This window comes from Tachypleus tridentatus, chromosome 9, assembly GCF_004210375.1.
Source record: "Tachypleus tridentatus isolate NWPU-2018 chromosome 9, ASM421037v1, whole genome shotgun sequence".
Classification (NCBI taxonomy): Eukaryota; Metazoa; Arthropoda; class Merostomata; order Xiphosura; family Limulidae; genus Tachypleus; species Tachypleus tridentatus.
Genome location: NC_134833.1, coordinates 9,124,650 through 9,149,344, shown reverse-complemented (window position 1 = coordinate 9,149,344; position 24,695 = coordinate 9,124,650). Strand labels below are relative to the sequence as shown.

At 36.4% G+C, this 24,695-nt stretch overlaps 1 pseudogene across 1 annotated transcript in view; it reads right to left on the bottom strand.

The window, feature by feature from the left end:
- Positions 1 to 2,148: 2,148 nt before the first annotated feature.
- LOC143226987 (extracellular serine/threonine protein CG31145-like) overlaps positions 2,149 to 24,695 on the bottom strand; it is a 28,553-nt pseudogene continuing 6,006 nt past the window's right edge. The window contains exons 4-9 of the transcript XR_013014820.1: positions 19,361 to 19,439; positions 11,001 to 11,093; positions 10,522 to 10,634; positions 5,628 to 5,917; positions 3,320 to 3,401; positions 2,149 to 2,663 (exon numbers count right to left, since the gene is read on the bottom strand). The product of XR_013014820.1 is annotated as an extracellular serine/threonine protein CG31145-like (transcript). The remainder of the gene's footprint in view (positions 2,664 to 3,319; positions 3,402 to 5,627; positions 5,918 to 10,521; positions 10,635 to 11,000; positions 11,094 to 19,360; positions 19,440 to 24,695) is intronic.

Sequence of the window (24,695 nt, the reverse complement as noted above, 5' to 3'; positions counted from 1 at the left end):
CCTTGACACTTTGTAAACAAACAAACTTTATTGAATGGTGATGGTTTACAGTGGTTGGTGTCATGCCTTGACACTTTGTAAACAAACAAACTTTATTGAATGGTGATGGTTTACAGTGGTTGGTGTCATGCCTTGACACTTTGTAAACAAACAAACTTTATTGAATGGTGATGGTTTACAGTGGTTGGTGTCATGCCTTGACACTTTGTAAAAAAACAAAGTTTAGTGAATAGTGATGGTTTACAGTGGTTGTTGTCATGCCTTGACACTTTGTAAACAAACAAACTTTATTGAATGGTGATGGTTTACAGTGGTTGGTGTCATGCCTTGACACTTTGTAAACAAACAAAGTTTAGTGAATAGTGATGGTTTACAGTGGTTGGTGTCATGTCTCGACACTTTGTAAACAAACAAACTTTATTGAATGGTGATGGTTTACAGTGGTTTGTGTCATGCCTTGACACTTTGTAAACAAACAAACTTTATTGAATGGTGATGGTTTACAGTGGTTGGTGTCATGCCTTGACACTTTGTAAACAAACAAAGTTTAGTGAATAGTGATGGTTTACAGTGGTTGGTGTCATGCCTTGACACTTTGTAAACAAACAAACTTTATTGAATGGTGATGGTTTACACTGGTTGGTGTCATGTCTCGACACTTTGTAAACAAACTTTATTGAATGGTGATGGTTTACAGTGGTTGGTGTCATGTCTCGACACTTTGTAAAGAAACTTTACTGAATGGTGATGGTTTATAGTGGCTGGTGTCATACCTCGACACTTTGTAAACAAACAAACTTTATTGAATGGTGATGGTTTACAGTGGTTGGTGTCATGTCTCGACACTTTGTAAACAAACAAAGTTTAGTGAATAGTGATGGTTTACAGTGGTTGGTGTCATGTCTCGACACTTTGTAAACAAACAAACTTTATTGAATGGTGATGGTTTACAGTGGTTTGTGTCATGTCTCGACACTTTGTAAACAAACAAACTTTATTGAATGGTGATGGTTTTCAGTGGTTGGTGTCATGTCTCGACACTTTGTAAAGAAACTTTACTGAATGGTGATGGTTTATAGTGGTTGGTATCATGCCTTGACACTTTGTAAAGAAACATTACTGAATGGTGATGGTTTATACTGGCTGGTGTCATACCTCAACACTTTGTAAAAAAACAAACTTTATTGAATGGTGATGGTTTACACTGGTTGGTGTCATACCTCAACACTTTGTAAACAAACAAACTTTATTGAATGGTGATGGTTTACACTGGTTGGTGTCATGTCTCGACACTTTGTAAACAAACAAACTTTATTGAATGGTGATGGTTTTCAGTGGTTGGTGTCATGTTTCGACACTTTGTAAAGAAACTTTACTGAATGGTGATGGTTTATAGTGGCTGGTGTCATACCTCGACACTTTGTAAACAAACAAACTTTATTGAATGGTGATGGTTTATAGTGGTTGGTATCATGCCTTGACACTTTGTAAAGAAACATTACTGAATGGTGATGGTTTATAGTGGCTGGTGTCATACCTCAACACTTTGTAAACAAACAAACTTTATTGAATGGTGATGGTTTACACTGGTTGGTGTCATACCTCAACACTTTGTAAACAAACAAACTTTATTGAATGGTGATGGTTTACACTGGTTGGTGTCATGCCTTGACACTTTGTAAACAAACTTTATTGAATGGTGATGGTTTATAGTGGTTGGTGTCATACCTGGACACTTTGTAAACAAACAAACTTTATTAAATGGTGATGGTTTATCGTGGTTGGTGTCATGTCTCGACACTTTGTAAACAAACAAACTTTATTGAATGGTGATGGTTTACAGTGGTTGGTGTCATGCCTTGACACTTTGTAAACAAACTTTATTGAATGGTGATGGTTTACAGTGGTTGGTGTCATGTCTCGAGAGTTTGGTTTGTGTGAGAACAGAAATACTTAATATATAATTATCTTTTTTTTACTTGAGTGTCGTGATCATTATGACTATGTAGTGACAAAATTGATATTATAGATGTCGTTGTCTTCATTTTTAATTATCATATTTTATAGTAATTTTCTGTGTTTTACAACGAATCAGATATTTAAGAAAGGCATTTCTGCGTTGTACTCAATTAATAAAGTGAAACGATCGAATAACAAAACTTTTATTATTTTACTTTAGTCAACTGAACCAACAGTAATAAATTAATTTTCACACATTCTTTTCTCAAAATCCACAGGGCTTGAGTCGAACAACTAGGCTAGTCCATTGGTGTACATCATCAAAGATGTTTATCAGAAACTCTAGGTTTTGGTTTCGTTGATTAGAATTATATACACGGTGTTCATTGGTTAACAGAATCTCGTGATAATATCCTAGTCCTCAGTCAGCATCGTATATGATTACTTCATCGGGACGTTGTTTTTTGTAAACAGTCGCGGACGACATCCAGGATTATTGAAAGACGTCGGTCCAAGGCTAATAAATGAGCTTCTGTTAAAACAGGACTGATAGGGTCCTTGCTTAGGGACTTCCGCATTATATCGCTGAATCTTATAGGTCCTAGATAGAGCTTTAATAATCGTTTCAGCGTAGATTGGCGAATAATACAGCATTGGTATATGGGGCGAGAATAGATACTTCGTCGTGGTGGGCTTTTCCGAATCTGGAAAAAATAATACAAGTTTCCATGCTAAAAACACACACACCAAACTTGAACACGACTTCTGCCTTTGATTTATGTGTACTATCAACTGGAAGGTAGTAAGTAGAAATTGTAAATATTCATTACTCAAAAGATGTAATACTTCAATATATATTTAATCTATGTACACAATTAGTTGAATTACTCGTGTAACAATCTATGTACACAATTAGTTGAATTACTCGTGTAACTAAATTATAAAGTCTCTTATTTTGAAGTCTACTTGACTATCTCGGATTATTATTGTTTACTTACGATTTAAAAACCGAAAGTGTCGTTTGGTAAAAAGACAGAAACATCCATACAGTTAGATATACTAGATGTCACGAGACAGGAACAAACAATCATCTGATGGCTAGTACAAAACAGTGACAAACATACACAAATTTGATAACTATTATGAAACAAGTACAACATGCAATTTTTTGACGACTGTTACATGAGAAGAACAAACGTATAATCATGAGACGACAGAAAAGGGACAACCGAACACACATTTTCTGTCAGTTAGAAGTTCGTTATATCTTTGTATTAATAACTCATCTTACGTTCCTACATCGAAGTCCAACAATTAGTTAATACAATACGTAAACTAAGTGTATAAAATAATTATTTACCCTCTTCCATGATCCAAGTGTAGAGGAAAACTGTCATTTTGGAATATCTTAAAGGTTTCATAATGATGTCTGTCCATGTTTCCTAGGTGACGAAATAGAAATGAAACATTTAATGGATGGTTGAATAGGCTTAATAACTGTTGAATAATTTAGTAGCACTGAGATATGTTTCTGTCGGCACATATTTCTGTTTGATCAGGAAATCTGTGGATGTAAATTCTGTATTACCCAGCTTAGGGATTGACACGCAAAACTGATAATAGATAACACGTTTATATCTCCGTGTCACTGTGTGTGTGTTTTCTTATAACAAAGACACATCAGACTATCTGCTGAGTCCACCGAGGAGAATCGAACCCCCTAATTTGAGGGTTGTAAAACCGTAGATTTACCGCTGTACTATTGGGATATTAAAATCCATCAGTTTTATCTAGAAAGCAACATTACTGTGAACAGAAATACAATACTACTAGGGTGAACAGAAATACAATACTACTAGGGTGAACAGTAATACAATACTACTAGGGTGAACAGTAATACAATACTACTAGGGTGAACGGTAATACAATACTACTAGGGTGAACAGAAATACAATACTACTAGGGTGAACAGTAATACAATACTACTAGGGTGAACAGTAATACAATACTACTAGGGTGAACAGTAATACAATACTAACAGCATTTAAAACTTTACATTTTCAACATACAAAGTAGGCCCGGCATGACTGGGTGGTTAAGGCGCTCGACTCGTAATCCGACGGTCGCGGGTTTGAATCTCCGTCACACCAAACATGTTCGCTCTTTCAGCCGTGGGAGCGTTATAATGTGACTGTCAATTCCATTATTCGTTTATAAAAGAGTAGCCCAAGAGTTGGCGGTGGGTGGTAATGACTAGCTGGCTTCCCTCTAGTCTTACTTTGCTAAATTAGGGACGGCTAGCGCAGATAGCCCTCGTGTAGCTTTGTGCGAAATTAAAAAAAAAACAAACAACACAAAGAGATACAAATTATTTCATAGTTTGACAAAACATTAGATAATGACTCAAATGGTAAATATTCTAGATACATTAGTAGGAACTCAATAATTAAACAAAGATTCCGCGAAATATTGAAATTAATTTCACGAGTTGATGTTCGCGTTTCTCGTGTATTTCACGTAAACAACGAAGGACTTCATTAATTTGTTTTAATTAATTATAAGTGCGTTTGTGTTTTCTTATAGCAAAGCCACATCAGGCTATCTGCCGAGTCCACGAGGGGAATCGAACCCCTAATTTTAGCGTTGTAAATTCGAAGACTTACCGCTGCACCAGCGGAGAACAATTAATTATGCACACGAAATGGTGAAACAGACAAAAATAAAGACTCACAGAATGTGACGTCACTACCGGCGTGAATTAGTCGGTGATTAGAAGTCTGGTGTATATTTAGGCTAAAGTTTAAATTTATTATCAGATTACATTTTTTGAAAGGCAAATCACGGGAATGTTTTTCGCTGCAGGAATGTTAGAAGCGACAACAATATAAGAAATGATTTTAAAACTAATATCAAACTATAAAGTAGTTAAGTACCATTTCAACTGAAATATATTAATTATTTTCAAGTTACGGCGAACAGTTCGAAACATCTTTACAAGTAATCAACAGATGTCAGCAGTATTCGAATCAAGTCACGGGTGACTTTACCAGTGTTCGAATCGAGTCACAGGAGACTGTACCAGTGTTGAACGGAGTCACGGGTGACTGTATCATAGTTCGAATCGAGTCACGGGAGACTGTACCAGTGTTGAACGGTGTCACGGGTGACTGTATCATTGTTCGAATCGAGTCACAGGAGACTGTACCAGTGTTGAACAGAGTTACGGGTGGCTGTATCATAGTTCGAATCGAGTAACTGGAGACTGAACCATTGTTAAACAGAGTCACGGGTGACTGTATCATAGTTCGAATCGAGTCACAGGAGACTGTACCAGTGTTGAACTGAGTCACGGGTGACTGTATCATAGTTCGAATCGAGTCACAGGAGACTGTACCAGTGTTGAACGGAGTCACGGGTGACTGTATCATAGTTCGAATCGAGTCACAGGAGACTGTACCAGTGTTGATCAGAGTTACGGGTGGCTGTATCATAGTTCGAATCGAGTCACAGGAGACTGTACCAGTGTTGAACGGAGTCACGGGTGACTGTATCATAGTTCGAATCGGGTCATGGGTGACTTTACCGGTGTTCGATTTAAGTTACATGTGGCTATAACAGGAAAACATTTGTTTGAAAATAACGTCTTGAAGTTAAATATTTTATTTTACCTATTAAGAAGTCCAGAATAGCCATGTCCATGATATCTGCTAGTCGTCTACCTTCACTGTATATCGTTTTTCTCTGACGACGCTACAATAGTCGTCGCTCTGTTCCCACTCAGCTTTCCGTCTCTTGTGATACGACCTTCTCCATGGATGGCGCCAAATTTTCCTGGGAGCGAGGATTTTTGATGGTAGATACCCAGCAAAGCTACCCTCGAGTGTGTCTGGGTGCCCACAGATGGCGTGGCCAGTGTCACAATAGTATTCACACTTTCCGTGAAAACACACGTTGTTAGCTGCGAGGAAAAAGGAAAGGTTATTATATTTTACCCCATCTTCCAGGGTGTGACCTAATAATTATCATGCCTGGACTCTTAATCTGGTTCATGCTCAGTTGTTGCAAAAACGCATTTCGATTAACAGTTGACGGCGAGTGAGTGTTGATTACTTGCTACCCTATTATTATCTTTGAATTAGGGACAGCTATGCGCAGATAGCCTTTCTGTAACTTTGTGCGAAGTTTCCAGTTGAAAAGAAACTCCTACAATGTCAATATTGTGTAACACTCTCCTGCGTGAGTTAAATGTATTGTTGTTCAACACCTCTTCCATTTGACGTCCATCTTAGGAGTTGCCACAAGAAAACAAAAGAAGTTGGTTTGGATTAATGGAGTTATGGGTGTAACAAATATATTTAGAAACAAAACTTTATTTCACGATCATATAGCCACGTATTCTAGAGTAACATTATACAACTATTAGTGAAACAAGCAAACGTTCTTTAATTACACCTTATGTACAGGATAACACACAGCTAAACAAACGTTCTTTAATTACACCTTATGTACAGGATATCACACAGCTAAACAAACGTTCTTTAATTACACCTTATGTACAGGATATCACACAACTAAACAAACGTTCTTTAATTACTCCTTATGTACAGGATAACACACAACTAAACAAACGTTCTTTAATTACACCTTATGTACAGGATATCACACAACTAAACAAACGTTCTTTAATTACACCTTATGTACAGGATATCACACAGCTAAACAAACATTCTTTAATTACACCTTATGTACAGGATATCACACAACTAAACAAACGTTCTTTAATTACACCTTATGTACAGGATAACACACAACTAAACAAACGTTCTTTAATTACACCTTATGTACAGGATATCACACAGCTAAACAAACGTTCTTTAATTACACCTTATGTACAGGATATCACACAGCTAAACAAACGTTCTTTAATTACACCTTATGTACAGGATAACACACAACTAAACAAACGTTCTTTAATTACACCTTATGTACAGGATATCACACAACTAAACAAACGTTCTTTAATTACACCTTATGTACAGGATATCACACAGCTAAACAAACATTCTTTAATTACATCTTATGTACAGGATATCACACAACTAAACAAACGTTCTTTAATTACACCTTATGTACAGGATAACACACAACTAAACAAACGTTCTTTAATTACACCTTATGTACAGGATATCACACAGCTAAACAAACGTTCTTTAATTACACCTTATGTACAGGATATCACACAACTAAACAAACGTTCTTTAATTACACCTTATGTACAGGATATCACACAACTAAACAAACGTTCTTTAATTACTCCTTATGTACAGGATAACACACAACTAAACAAACGTTCTTTAATTACACCTTATGTACAGAATAACACACAACTAAACAAACGTTCTTTAATTACACCTTATGTACAGGATATCACACAACTAAACAAACGTTCTTTAATTACTCCTTATGTACAGGATAACACACAGCTAAACAAACGTTCTTTAATTACACCTTATGTACAGGATATCACACAACTAAACAGACGTTCTTTAATTACTCCTTATGTATAGGATAACACACAACTAAAGAAACGTTCTTTAATTACACCTTATGTACAGAATAACACACAACTAAACAAACGTTCTTTAATTACACCTTATGTACAGGATAACACACAACTAAACAAACGTTCTTTAATTACACCTTATGTACAGGATATCACACAACTAAACAAAGGTTCTTTAATTACACCTTATGTACAGGATATCACACAGCTAAACAAACGTTCTTTAATTACACCTTATGTACAGGATATCACACAACTAAACAAACGTTCTTTAATTACTCCTTATGTACAGGATATCACACAACTAAACAAAGGTTCTTTAATTACACCTTATGTACAGGATATCACACAGCTAAACAAACGTTCTTTAATTACACCTTATGTACAGGATATCACACAGCTAAACAAACATTCTTTAATTACACCTTATGTACAGGATATCACATAACTCAACAAACGTTCTTTAATTACACCTTATGTACAGGATAACAGACAACTAAACAAACTTTCTCTAATTACACCTTAGGTACAGGATAACACACAACTAAACAAACGTTCTTTAGTTACACCTTATGTGCTGGATAACACACAACTAAACAAACGTTCTTTAATTACACCTTATGTACAGGATAACACACAACAATGCTGAGAACTCCTTTGTTAAGATCTTGACTTTGATTTTCGGTGTGACATAACAATTAAATTTAAATAATTACCATGCCAACAAATAGATTAAGTAACTATACGATTATTGTTACTCTGAATTATAAACGGATCCTACTGAGTACGTGGTTTATGGTTGGTAGTTTCATGACAAGAATCATCTTACAGATTTGTGATCCGTCTATGAAATATTGTTGGATATTTTGGAATCTATATATACAGCTTTATGACGAAAAATATCACAGAAGTCATAAACAAGGAAGGAAAACAATCTGAAGGATTACAAACTGGCAGAAACTTTTACTACATTCATTATCAGCCATATCACAACATGTTAACATGGTGTCAAATTGTTACGATGTAGGTGACATTTTAACACGTTGTTATTTTATTAGTGTGACAAAATATTGTTAATAAGTTCGAAATCACATTAATGAGACAGTGGTAAGGGGTTGGATTTAGAACGCTAAAATCAGGGGTTCGACTTCATGATAAACGTGTCACTGCTGTAAGAAAGAAGTCAACTTTTTGTTTTCTTGAAAGTAATCTAACGTTGACGATCAATGTATTAGGAATATTGAACCTCAAACCAAACTCTCTGAATGTTAAAGTTAAATGCTCCGAACCGTAGCGGCTTGGCATAGCCAGGAGGTTATGGCGCTCAACTCACAATCCGAAAGTCGCAGGTTCGAATCCACGTCACAACAATCATGCTCGCCCTTTCAGCCGTGGGGGCGTTATAACATTACGGTCAATCCCACTAGTCGTTGATAAATTAGTAGCCCAAGAGATGGCGGTGGATAGTAATGATTAGTTGTTTTCCCTCTAGTCTTATACTGCTAAACTAGGGACAACAAGAGCAGATAGCCTTCGTGTAGCTTTGCGTGAGATTCAGAACAAACCAAATCAATCCATGGTGATGTCTCACACAAGCCTAATTCACAATAATTATTAATAAGAAAATAAGTCTAAATACAAACGGATAAAGTAATGGTTTGATAAAGATAGTTTTTATATGTTCCAATTTCGGTTCTTACACCGATTAATAATATTTTGATGTAGTGATCTACCAGAACCAGAAAACGTGTCCGATTTTATTGTTTACATTGGCAAAAATTATCTGATGTTTTGATATATTAGATCCAAAGAAAAGTGTCTGATTTCAATGTTTAGACATTAGATGAATTAGGTACATAGAAAAGAGTCCTAGAATAACGAAAAGAAAATTAAAGTATTTTATTTGCATGAGCGACTCCTTGTGAATACAATGGCCTTATTGTGGCCAGGTTAGAGGCCTTTATGGCCCAACAGACACTAAATTTGAACTTAGGAGAACATTGCAAATTATAGTATTTTATTTACATGAGCGACATCTTACGAATAAAATGAGCTGATTGTGGCCAGGCCAGAAACCTTTATGGCCCAATCATAACAGACCCTAAATTTGAATTTAAGAGCAAAGTTAGCGAGACCAATCGACAGCACAAGCTGCTCGAACCAGTTGTTTTTTTAAGAATAGCGGGATGTACTTTCATGGTTATAACAAACATTCCAAAGTAAAATGCGAAGCGTGTTTGGTAGTTCTACGTATGGTCCTCATTCGTCCATTTCAAAAGGTCGTGTTTTTGTCTTCACATTTATGTTTCTACTATCATTTTTCTGTCGCAGGTTTGAAGACGGTTTATTTTCTTACTTCGGATACTTGCACAGAGCTGTTTGTTTTTTTTCGTTCTTGGAATTTCGCACAAAGCTACTCGAGGGCTATCTGTGCTAGCCGTCCCTAATTTAGCAGTGTTAGGCTAATGGGAAGGCAGCTAGTCATCACCACCCACCGTCAACTCTTGGGCTACTCTTTTACCAACGAATAGTGGGATTGACCGTCACATTATACACCCCCACGGCTGAAAGGGCGAGCATGTTTGTCGCGACGGGGATGCGAACCCGCGACCCTCAGATTACGAGTCGCACGCCTTAACACGCTTGGCCATGCCGGACCTGCACAGAGCTACACAAGTATATCTGAAGCGATAGACCAGAGGTAAAGTGACCAGTGATATGTGTGGACCGTCAACTGTTAGGATCAAACGGTGCGAACTGACAGTCACTATTATCACGAATTTATGACCATAAAGTATCGAGAGAGAATTCTGGGAGTCACGGCACGCTAACTTCTAAACTTCGAACGACAAGGTAATGCCTTGAATTTTGTTTAACATTTAAATATCTGTTTATTTTAAAAGTTAGAGGAACCTTATTAACAGCGAACGTGAAACTTTCTATCTAAATCTACTCAGTACGTGTTAATAGTTTATCGTACTAAACTAACACAGTCCTACCTGGTGAAATAAAAAACGTTTTAAGAAGATCTGTTTCTGCTAATTCATAAATTTCGGAAGTGATATTCAGATTTCTTCCAACTACAGGTGGCGCTCGTCGAAATCCTAATATTCTAGAAATTAAACTCAAATAGTTATCAGAATAATAAACACAATATTTCTAACAACTATATATCCTTTATAAATAAATATTTAAAATATTTACAATAACAATTCAAAGTGGTCGCTTTATTTTTACATTCATTACGTTATGGAATAGCTATCCATAATGGGTGACTGACTGTCCGGTACGTAATGCACGTGTATGTTTCATTTATATTTAAGCTTAACTGACTTTGAATAAGTTTGTTTTTTAATTACAGGTAAAAAAAAAATTCTTGATTTATTTTAACTTGAAATATTCAAGAAATGATAAACGTTTTTCGTGAAATGAAATACATGTTAACAATACGTTTATGTTAATTAGAAGCTATTTTTACCTATCGAGGTGAAAAGCTGCAATTTCGCTGTTGTGTCTCTCAAAGTCCACAAAATAAAAATGATCTGGTTCTGTTTCTTTGTCCCGTGGAAACCTTTGGATACAAAAGTAGATTAGAAGGTAGTTATTGTGAGCACAGGAAAACAACAACTAAACACTATCAGACACTAATAGCTGAGTACATTATATGAAAATGGTTTTAGAGCCTCACCACGTCGTTACTGTTCAGGTCATCGTATCCTGTCATGTTCTATTTGACAACTGTACACCCTGGCAATAGCCTCACAGAGTAGTTTATATCACAAAAGGCTCCATCGTACAGATGACATGTCCTTAACACACCACTCATCTCTGCTTGTTTTACACAATCCATTATCTAATGTACGTGAACAAATGGTTTCCACGGGCGCTGCACTTGGCAACTTGGCTCACATGTCTCCATGTGATATAGCATGAATACTCGTTTCATTCTTCAACTGTTTGAGACATGCAATGGGAGAATTGGAGGTATGACTGGAAGCCTCGTCCTGGTGAAACGATGTCCTGTTGGTCTCGTTCTAGAACTAAAATCTTAATTATGTTAAGTACTGGTATCTGGGACACGTTGACGGCTTTTGTCGCTGAACTAGATTCTTACTGCGTTGTGTTTGTCACGGATGGAGTGTGAATTGTTGCAGACTCTATCTGGACGGTCCAGGTACCCCAAAATAATCTTTATTCCTTTGTCTTCCAGAGTTATAACGTGCAAGATGTATTCTGTATTAGAAATTCTAAGCCCCCGATCTAGGCACATCGTCATAATTTAAGGAAAGGGCTGTTACGTGCCATTCCGAAGCGACTGGTTTTCGGTGGCATCGCATAAGCTACAAAAAACGCCAAATAATGCAAAAAATGTATCCTCCTCCTATAAAAGGGCCGGGTATGGCCAGGTGGTTAAGGCACTCGACTCGTAATCCGAGGGTCGAGGGCTCGTATCTCCGTGACACCAAACATGCTCGTCTTTTCAGCCGTGGGAGCGTTATAATGTGACGGTCAATCCCACTATTCGTCGGTAAAAGAGTAGCCCAAGAGTTGGCGGTGGGTAGTGATAACTAGTTGCCTTCCCTCTAGTCTCACACTGCTAAATTAGGGACGGCTAGCGCAGATAGCCCTCGTGTAGTTTTGCGCGAAATTCAAAAACAAACAAACTACCCCACACAAAAAGTTAAAATATACTTCTGACACATTCTATTCCACAGTAATTTTTATAGCGGCTGTGGTTGTCACGTGACCTGTTGTTTTGCACATTTAAATATTCCTTACTGTTAAACAATGAAACAAAACAACAAAAAACACAGAAATTATCTGATGAACAATAAATTCCTAGCACGCCACCTGCAGCGAAGGAGGAAGTCGATATAGCATTAAATCAACAATTCTGAGTTGGGTTTTATTGCTTTAGGTACCTTAACAATTGTCACGAAGAAAAAAGACCTTTACAATCTGTAGCTGAGTAAGTGGAAAGTTCTGGAACCGTCTTCTTTTTCTATCTAGCGACAACTGAAACTGACGGAAAGTCACTGCATTCATTGAAAATAGTTTGCGCATGTGCTTTGTCAGCAAACATTAAAAATACACTTATTTTTGCTAACCAGCTGACTAAATGCTTTATTTGTGAGACCATACTGCATGTCCAACTAATAGTTTCACACATTTAAACGTGTATGATTTTGAATTTCGCGTAAATCTACACGACAATTATATATAGTAGTCGTCCCTACTTTAGTGGTGACAGAGTTGAAGGAAGGCAACCAATCTCCACCACCAACCACCAACTATTATTTTTAACCTCAGTGTTTACCTTCAGTGACACAGTGGTGTGTATGCAGATTCATGACGTCAGAAACCGGCAGAGCACGGAAAGCTAATTATAAACAACATTTCACCAACGAATAGTTGGAATCACTATCACATTATAACGCCCCAAGGCTTAAAAGCGAGCACTAATAATTCCTCGTAACACCAGGTGTTCTACACTGAATTAAAAATACGTATGATTAGTTGATGACTTCATTCTTATTGCCATTTCTTACATAATCACATTTCAACTTTCGTTTCTAATAATCTTAGTGAAGAACAAAAATAGAGAGGTAATGTGGTTTATCCATTTGGTGTGGTAATTAGACAGGTAATGTGGTTTATCCATTTGGTGTGGTAATTAGACAGGTAATGTGGTTTATCCATTTGGTGTGGTAATTAGACATGTGGTTTATCCATCTGGTGTGGTAACTAGACAGGTAATGTGGTTTATCCATTTGGTGTGGTAACTAGACAGGTAATGTGGTTTATCCATTTGGTGTGGTAATTAGACAGGTAATGTGGTTTATCCATTTCGTGTGGTAATTAGACAGGTGATGTGGTTTATCCATTTCGTGTGTTAATTAGACAGGTAATGTGGTTTATCCATTTCGTGTGGTAATTAGACAGGTAATGTGGTTTATCCATTTGGTGTGGTAATTAGACAGGTAATGTGGTTTATCCATTTGGTGTGGTAATTAGACATGTGGTTTATCCATTTGGTGTGGTAACTAGACATGTAATGTGGTTTATCCATTTGGTGTGGTAATTAGACAGGTAATGTGGTTTATCCATTTGGTGTGGTAATTAGACATGTAATGTGGTTTATCCATTTGGTGTGGTAATTAGACATGTAATGTGGTTTATCCATTTGGTGAGGTAATTAGACATGTAATGTGGTTTATCCATTTGGTGTGGTAATTAGACAGATAATGTGGTTTATCCATTTGGTGTGGTAATTAGACATGTTCAGGTGCTTCAGTTCATTGTGTTTCTAATAAGACACATTCAGGTACTACCACACTCCTAATATGAAACTCCAGACGCTTCCATTTCAGTTTACTGTTGGTTATATTCCTAATATGACACTCCAGACGCTTACATTTCAGTTTACTGTAGGTTATATTCCTAATATGACACTCCAGACTTTTCCACTGCAGTTCACTGAAGGTTATATTCCTAATATGACACTCCAGACTCTTCCATTTCAGTTCACTCTAGGTTATATTCCTAATATGACACTGCGTACTGTTCCATTTCAATTCACTGAAGGTTAAATTGCTAATAAGATACATCCATGTATTTTCATATCAGTTCGAACACTGAATGTTATATTCCTGACAAGACATGGTCGGGTTGATGGCTTGATTTTCATCTTAGGGTTTGTTCGATGAGACGTGAATAGAAAAGAACATTTTGATGAAGATCCGTTTGATTGCAGTGTGGTGTGTCAACTGAAGAAATGGTGACATCATGAAAACTGTTTAGTAAAGTGTATTTGTGTGGGGAATCCAGACTTGGTTGTGAGGTTTACTCATGCATTAGAAATGAGATTATGAAGACTAGTGACCGCCTACCCTATTAAGTTTACAGTTGTTTTATTTAGGGTTAAGCTTTATTTAGGCTTAAGCTTTACTTAGGGTTAAGTTTTATTTAGGCTTAAGTTTTACTTAGGGTTAAGCTTTATTTACAGTTAAACCTTGCTTAGGGTTAAGCTTTATTTGCGGTTAAACTTTACTTCGAGTTAAGCTTAATTTAGGGTTATGGTTTATTTACAGTTGAGCTTTACTTAGGGTTAAGGATTGTATCTCAAGACGGCTGATATCGGTATTAAAACTTTTATTAAAATAAAGTAGAGAACAACGTTTCTACATTCTTCGGCCATCTTTATGTTAACCTGAACTTTTACTTCAAGTGGGTTTCTCATCATCACTTTACGATTCTCAATGTGCGTCTGGTGAAATTTAGTTACCCTACAAGTAAAAGTTTTTAACCCTTAATTATTTGAAATATTTTTTTAAATTTTCACTCGCCCTTTACTTTCGGCGAGCCCCCCGCTGGAACAATGGTCATTTTTCGGATTTACAATGCTAAAATCAGAGGTTCGATTCCCTTCGGTGGACACAGCAGATAACCCTATGTGGTTTTGCTATAAGAAAAACACACACACACACTTACGATGATAAAGGAAAGCGCAAAACTAAAAAATACGCGCCAATAGATTTAATTTTTTTTATTGTCTGGATGCATTTCATTGATTTGAAAATCAATGTTCGTGAGTACATTCTCCTTTGTCTCTCCATCAGATATTGTTTATATCACACAAGAAGAAAGAAACATAATGAATTAATGGAAACTTGTCCATGAAATCTAAATTATTTTTCTTTATAAAATATGTCAAAGAAATCGATCCATTTTTTTAGATCAATACATAACACTGTGTAGAAACCACTGTCCGACGACTTCGAAATGACTTTTCCAAAAGACATCTTGGATTATATAAGAAGACGTGATTTAAAAAAAAATAAAGACACACAATTGCTCATCAGTCAACTGGAAACACATCCAAAGTAAAATAATCCGAACTTCTGTCGCTATTTTGTTTTTGAAAAGTGTCAGTGGAGTCGAATGTCTGAGTAGGACATGCACTACGTGTGAATTCCACCAAGAGAATCAACGTGATGGTTTAGATATCAATAATTTGAACGAAGTGTTTTAACAAATCACCCACTGTGGGGTCGACCATGATAGATAGTAGTACAGTAATTACGTTAGGCTTCACACGAGATGTTGCATTAAAAATGCGCAAGAAAGATCTGAATTTATCTAGTTATTAAAGCGAAGAAAAATAGAAACATTCTTCAATAAATACCAAACAATTCACGAACATTTTACACGAGAGTTATATAAATATGGTCCCTAAATTTGAGCTGATAAACTGGAACAGTAGTGCGCTAACGTTTTTATGGCGTCCACATTTTCTAAACGTGTCTCCCTTCATATAAAAATAAAACAAATCTTAAACTAAGATACACATCATAAGGTAAACAGTTTCGTCTACTTATTGTGGAGCAGAGACTTGAGGTTGAGATAAGATTAGGTCCGTTCTTGGTTAAACTGTTGGCATAGCAACTAGAATAAACATTCCTCTCTACCTGAATGCGAGAACGATATTTTGTGTTGTTTGTTTTCAAAAGAGACCTCTGACTCAAACGTATATGTTGATACAAAATTCAGAAGCACATCCATCTTTCTTCGTGACAGGTCAAGGTATTCTTTGTGAACCAACATCCAGACTTGAATCCATACTAAAGAGTTTGACCAGTGAATAGTTCTACAAGCTGTCATTGGAAGGTGAGATCTCATTAAATGGATTCCAGACCTGTTCCGCCGTTGAATCTTAGATGTAGAACTGTTCTGTAAATTTATGCCGAGAGTTTCCTGTAGGGAATAGAAACAACGTCACGAATATGACTGTGAAGAAACTTATCTTTCTCCAAAGAAGCAAACAGACACTTGACAGTTTTTATTCTCAAACTGGTCTCTCCACAAGCAAGTATATAAAACAGGAACTGGTGGTAAGTGGTTTCATAAAGAAGGGAAGACAACCTACTCTTTAAAACTCTAGATTTTACAACACTCACAGTGTCTTATTTTGTTTGAGCTACCTTTACATTGAAGGTTTGTGTTTCCTGAATGTTGACTGTAACAAAACACTTACCTCGCTGTTTACTGAATGTTGACTGTAACAAAACACTTACCTCGCTGTTTACTGGATGTTGACCATAACAAAACACTCACTTCACTGTTTACTGGATGTCGGTTGCACCAAATCACTCACCTCGTCCTGAGCCATAGTGAGAAGCCATATTTCTATTCTTGATGAGTTTATATCATAAACAGTATTTCTTGGGTCGATAGTGTTAGGTATGTACTGATGGGGCAGCTTCAATTATGGAAAGCAAGAAACCCAATGTAAGTGTTCTCGTTACATTATACACAGGAAACACAAACCTTCAAAGTAAAGGTAGCTCAAACAAAATAAGACACTGTGAGTGTTGTAAAATCTAGAGTTTTAAAGAGTAGGTTGTCTTCCCTTCTTTATGAAACCACTTACAACCAGTTCCTGTTTTATACACTTGCTTGTGGAGAGACCAGTTTGAGAATAAAAACTGTCAAGTGTCTGTTTGCATCTTTGGAGAAAGATAAGTTACTTCACAGCCATATTCGTGACGTTGTTTCTATTCCCTTCAGGAAACTCTCGGCATAAATTTACAGAACAGTTCTACATCTAAGATTCAACGGCGGAACAGGATTGGGTCTGGAATCCATTTAATGAGATCTCACCTTCCAATGACAGCTCCTAGAACTATTCACTGGTCAAACTCTTTAGTATGGATTCAAGTCTGGATGTTGGTTCGCAAAGAATACCCTGACCTGTCACGAAGAAAGATGGATGTGCTTCTGAATTTTGTATCAACATATACCTTTGAGTCAGAGGTCTCTTTTTAAAACAACCAACACAAAACATCGTTCTCGCATTCAGATAGAGAGGAATGTTTATTCTAGTTGCTATGCCAACAGTTTAACCAAGAACGGACCTAATCTTATCTCAACATCCAGTAAACAGTGAGGTAAGTGTTTTGTTACAACTGACATCCAGTAAACAGCGAGGTAAGTGTTTTAGTAAGTGAACATCCAGTAAACAGTGAGGTAAGTGTTTTGTTACAACCGACATCCAGTAAACAGTGAGGTAAGTGTTTTGTTACAACCGACATCCAGTAAACAGTGAGGTAAGTGTTTTGTTACAGTCAACATCCAGTAAACAGTGAGGTAAGTGTTTTGTTACAACCGATATCCAGTAAATAGCGAGGTAAGTGTTTTTGTAAGTCAACATCCAGTAAACAGTGAGGTAAGTGTTTTGTTACAACCGACATCCAGTAAACAGCGAGGTAAGTGTTTTAGTAAGTCAACATCAGTAAACAGCGAGGTAAGTGTTTTAGTAAGTCAACATCCAGTAAACAGTGAGGTAAGTTTTTTTTTACAACCGACATCCAGTAAACAGCGAGGTAAGTGTTTTAGTAAGTCAACATCCAGTAAACAGTGAGGTAAGTGTTTTGTTACAACCGACATCCAGTAAACAGTGAGGTGTTTTGTTACAACCGACATCCAGTAAACAGTGAGGTAAGTGTTTTGTTACAGTAAACATCCAGTAAACAGTGAGATGTTTTGTTACAGTGATCAATCAATATTTAGAAGTAAAACAAGTATTGGATCTTCTACACCTAATTGAGTGGAGTCTTTAGTTGTTTGTATAAAAATGAAATACCCAATGTTTCGGGTGTGTACCTCTTTCTATTTATTTTTAAGCATGGAACTGACCTCTAATTGTTCCTTTTGCAGCCCACGTTCTTACACGATTCCCCATTTTAACCTATTTGTGTATACATTACACACAACTTTCTCACGTGTTAGTTGACAACAGTAATATCTGTACAGTAGATCTTCAGGCTTTGTTACCTGTAAATCTTTGTAATCAGTTTCGTTTCATATACTTGCAGAGTCACAGTTAGATTCCCTTCTCCATCGACTCTTTGTGCCCCCTTTAGGGCGCACCACAGAACTACAAGGTGGCCCGTAAGTCCCTACCCATGCATATGTTATTATGTTATATTCAATTACGCACGTATTATAAATTTGTTTCTTTTTTCAGAGAAATATGGCCGATGTAAGTCCATTTACACTTGAAGATCGTATTGTGCATAATATTATGCAGCGAGAATGAGGGACAGCACACAGATACACTGGATACATAAGATACAGAGATGGGTAGGGACTTACGGGTCACCCTGTAGAAAGGAGGCAGCTAGTTAAAAGTTCAGTAACTTTGATAGAGTTGTGAGATTTAGCTATCGGTGATGATGCTGTTCATTTCTCACTGGATTCTGGTTTACAACCATGAGACTCCTACGAGTTCTCATTTGTACTTCACCCAACGATTTGCTCATTATAGGGAAGTTGTGTAAAAAAACTAACATTGCAATCAGTCATTATGTGATCTTCTGCTCCATTCAGGCGATGGCTACCTTACGGTGGATCTCATAAGGACGTGAAAATTCACTGTTCTAAGCCTAAACTAATCTTCTATTCTACAACATGCTGCTTTAGGCCTAAACTAATCTTCTATTATACAACATACTGCTTTGGGCCTAAACTAATCTTCTATTCTACAACATACTGCTTTAGGCCTAAACTAATCTTCTATTCTACAACATACAGCTTTAGGCCTAAACTAATCTTCTATTCTAAAACATACTGCTTTAGACCTAAACTAATCTTCTATTCTAAAACACATTGCCAAGGAAATCAAACCTTTTTGTAAACTGTAAATAAGAACCCAGAGTTAAATCAACGATATGTGACGTACACGATTCTCTGCAACTGTGAATGTAAATGAGTACACCAATCACCACATTTCTTCAATGTCATATGACCTGAATTAATGTAAATTAAACTAAAGCTTACCTCATTGGTTTAAACAGCGCTTCCTCCCCATTGTCGTATTCGATTATCAACTTAAACTGGGTCCCGCCTTCTTTTTGTTCTGAAATATACGTAGAATTAAAACCTTTAAGTGTTCGAAGTGTCAATGAAAAAATGTATACATTTTTGCCACGTATGTAAACACTTTATATTGCAGTATGGTTTACGAAACAACTTGAAAAGTGTCTTGGTGATCTGAACACTTGTTATAAACAAAGAAAATAAAATAAAATATTCCTTTTTCCAATTCATTATATGCAACGTAATATATTCTTAAATAAAGAAAAGGTTGCCTATGGACTTCAGTACATAATACATCAGTCAGTTAACCATGAGGGTAAAAATAGGTTAAAACTAAGTATATAAACATGAGGGGGTAAAAATACAACAAAACAAAACATTGTAACACAACTAACCATGTTACAGAACTTTGCTTCTGTAGTACAAGTACGTAAATCATGTTAAGAGCTTTGTTTGTGTTGTACAAGTACGTTAACCATGTTACAGAGCTTTGTTTCTGTTGTACAAGTACGTTAACCATGTTAAGAGCTATGTTTCTGTAGTACAAGTACCTAAATCATGTTAAGAGCTTTGCTTCTGTAGTACAAGTACGTAAATCATGTTAAGAGCTTTGTTTGTGTTGTACAAGTACGTTAACCATGTTACAGAACTTTGTTTCTGTAGTACAAGTACGTTAACCATGTTAAGAGCTTTGTTTCTGTGGTACAAGTACATTAACCATGTTACAGAGCTTTGTTTCTGTAGTACAAGTACGTTAACCATGTTACAGAGCTTTGTTTCTGTAGTACAAGTACGTAAATCATGTTAAGAGCTTTGCTTCTGTAGTACAAGTACCTAAATCATGTTAAGAGCTTTGTTTGTGTTGTACAAGTACGTTAACCATGTTACAGAGCTTTGTTTCTGTTGTACAAGTACGTTAACCATGTTACAGAGCTTTGTTTCTGTTGTACAAGTACGTTAACCACGTTACTTTCTTTCTGTAGTACAAGTACGTTAACCATGTCACAGAGCTTTGTTTCTGTAGTACAAGTACGTTAACCATGCCACAGAGCTTTGTTTCTGTAGTACAAGTACGTTAACCATGTTAAGAGCTTTGTTTGTGTTGTACAAGTACATTAACCATGTTACAGAGCTTTGTTTCAGTAGTACAAGTACGTTAACCATGTTAAGAGCTTTGTTTCTGTGGTACAAGTACATTAACCATGTTACAGAGCTTTGTTTCTGTGGTACAAGTACATTAACCATGTTACAGAGCTTTGTTTCTGTAGTACAAGTACGTTAACCATGTTAAGAGCTTTGTTTCTGTGGTACAAGTACATTAACCATGTTACAGAGCTTTGTTTCTGTAGTACAAGTACGTTAACCATGTTAAGAGCTTTGTTTCTGTAGTACAAGTACATTAACCATGTTACAGAGCTTTGTTTCTGTAGTACAAGTACATTAACCATGTTACAGAGCTTTGTTTCTGTAGTACAAGTACGTTAATCACGTTACTTTGTTTCTTTAGTACAAGTACGTTAACCACGTTACTTTGTTTCTTTAGTACAAGTACGTTGACCACGTTACTTTGATTCTGTAGTACAAGTACGTTGACCACGTTACTTTGTTTCTTTAGTACAAGTACGTTAACCACGTTACTTTGTTTCTTTAGTACAAGTACGTTAACCACGTTACTTTGATTCTGTTGTACAAGCATGTTAACCATGTTACTTTGTTTCTGTAATACACGTACATTAACCATCCTACTTGGTCTCTGTAGTAAAAGCATGTTAACATTATTATTTGTTTCGGTAGCCCCTACATCCAAGGCGTTATTCGAGTAACCCTCTTGTGAACCCTTTCCAACAATTCGATGTCCTGCCTGAGATAAGTAAGCCAAGATTGAACAAAATATTCGAAATGTGGCCTACCCAGTGACATATACAATATAATTTAGACTTGTAGTAGAAATGTCATGTAGAAGATCAGTAATTGTAACAATACCTGCCAACATGAACAATAGACATGGTAGCCATGTCATGTAGAAGATCAGTAATTGTAACAATACCTACCAACGTGAACAACAGACATGGTAGCCATGTCATGTAGAAGATCAGTAATTGTAACAATACCTACCAACGTGAACAATAGACATGGTAGCCATGTCATGTAGAAGATCAGTAATTGTAACAATACCTACCAACGTGAACAATAGACATGGTAGCCATGTCATGTAGAAGATCAGTAATTGTAACAATACCTACCAACGTGAACAATAGACATGGTAGCCATGTCATGTAGAAGATCAGTAATTGTAACAATACCTGCCAACATGAACAATAGACATGGTAGCCATGTCATGTAGAAGATCAGTAATTGTAACAATACTTAGCAACGTGAACAATAGACATGGTAGAAATGTCATGTACAAAATCATTAATTGTAACAATAGACATAGTAGCCATGTCATGTAGAAGATCAGTAATTGTAACAATACCTACCAACATGAACAATAGACATGGTAGAAATGTCATGTAGAAGATCAGTAATTGTAACAATACCTACCAACGTGAACAATAGACATGGTAGCCATGTCATGTAGAAGATCAGTAATTGTAACAATACCTACCAACGTGAACAATAGACATGGTAGCCATGTCATGTAGAAGATCAGTAATTGTAACAATACCTACCAACGTGAACAATAGACATGGTAGCCATGTCATGTAGAAGATCAGTAATTGTAACAATACCTGCCAACATGAACAATAGACATGGTAGAAATGTCATGTACAAAATCATTAATTGTAACAATAAACATAGTAGCCATGTCATGTAGAAGATCAGTAATTGTAACAATACCTACCAACGTGAACAATAGACATGGTAGCCATGTCATGTAGAAGATCAGTAATTGTAACAATACCTACCAACGTGAACAATAGACATGGTAGCCTTGTCATGTAGAAGATCAGTAATTGTAACAATACCTGCCAACATGAACAATAGACATGGTAGAAATGTCATGTACAAAATAATTAATTGTAACAATAAACATAGTAGCCATGTCATGTAGAAGATCAGTAATTGTAACAATACCTACCAACGTGAACAATAGACATGGTAGCCATGTCATGTAGAAGCTCAGTAATTGTAACAATACCTACCAACGTGAACAATAGACATGGTAGCCATGTCATGTAGAAGATCAGTAATTGTAACAATACCTGCCAACATGAACAATAGACATGGTAGAAATGTCATGTACAAAATAATTAATTGTAACAATAAACATAGTAGCCATGTCATGTAGAAGATCAGTAATTGTAACAATACCTACCAACGTGAACAATAGACATGGTAGCCATGTCATGTAGAAGCTCAGTAATTGTAACAATACCTACCAACGTGAACAATAGACATGGTAGCCATGTCATGTAGAAGATCAGTAATTGTAACAATACATACCAACGTGAACAATAGACATGGTAGCTATGTCATGTAGAAGATCAGTAATTGTAACAATACCTACCAACGTGAACAATAGACATGGTAGCCATGTCATGTAGAAGATCAGTAATTGTAACAATACCTGCCAACATGAACAATAGACATGGTAGAAAATGTCATGTACAAAATCATTAATTGTAACAATAGACATAGTAGCCATGTCATGTAGAAGATCAGTAATTGTAACAATACCTGCCAACATGAAAAATAGACATGGTAGAAATGTCATGTACAAAATCATTAATTGTAACAATAGACATAGTAGCCATGTCATGTAGAAGATCAGTAATTGTAACAATACCTACCAACGTGAACAATAGACATGGTAGCCATGTCATGTAGAAGATCAGTAATTGTAACAATACCTACCAACGTGAACAATAGACATGGTAGCCATGTCATGTAGAAGATCAGTAATTGTAACAATACCTAGCAACGTGAACAATAGACATGGTAGCCATGTCATGTAGAAGATCAGTAATTGTAACAATACCTAGCAACGTGAACAATAGACATGGTAGCCATGTCATGTAGAAGATCAGTAATTGTAACAATACCTGCCAACATGAACAATAGACATGGTAGAAATGTCATGTACATAATCATTAATTGTAACAATAGACATAGTAGCCATGTCATGTAGAAGATCAGTAATTGTAACAATACCTACCAACGTGAACAATAGATATGGTAGCCATGTCATGTAGAAGATCAGTAATTGTAACAATACCTAGCAACGTGAACAATAGACATGGTAGCCATGTCATGTAGAAGATCAGTAATTGTAACAATACCTACCAACGTGAACAGTAGACATGGTAGCCATGTCATGTAGAAGATGAGTAATTGTAACAATACCTACCAACGTGAACAATAGACATGGTAGCCATGTCATGTAGAAGATCAGTAATTGTAACAATACCTACCAACGTGAACAATAGACATGGTAGCCATGTCATGTAGAAGACCAGTAATTGTAACAATACCTACCAACGTGAACAATAGACATGGTAGCCATGTCATGTAAAAGGTCAGTAATTGTAACAATACCTACCAACGTGAACAATAGACATGGTAGCCATGTCATGTAGAAGATCAGTAATTGTAACAATACCTACCAACATGAATAATAGACATGGTAGCTATGTCATGTAGAAGATCAGTAATTGTAACAATACCTACCAACGTGAACAATAGACATGGTAGCCATGTCATGTAGAAGATCAGTAATTGTAACAATACCTACCAACGTGAACAATAGACATGGTAGCCATGTCATGTAGAAGATCAGTAATTGTAACAATACTTACCAACGTGAACAATAGACATGGTAGCCATGTCATGTAGAAGATCGGTAATTGTAACAATACCTACCAACGTGAACAATAGACATGGTAGAAATGTCATGTAGAAGATCAGTAATTGTAACAATACCTATCAACGTGAACAATAGACATGGTAGCCATATCATGTAGAAGATCAGTAATTGTAACAATACCTACCAACGTGAACAATAGACATGGTAGCCATGTCATGTAGAAGATCAGTAATTGTAACAATACCTACCAACGTGAACAATAGACATGGTAGCCATGTCTTGTAGAAGATCAGTAATTGTAACAATACCTACCAACGTGAACAATAGACATGGTAGCCATGTCATGTAGAAGATCAGTAATTGTAACAATACCTGCCAACATGAACAATAGACATGGTAGCCATGTCATGTAGAAGATCAGTAATTGTAACAATACCTACCAACATGAACAATAGACATGGTAGCCATGTCATGTAGAAGATCAGTAAT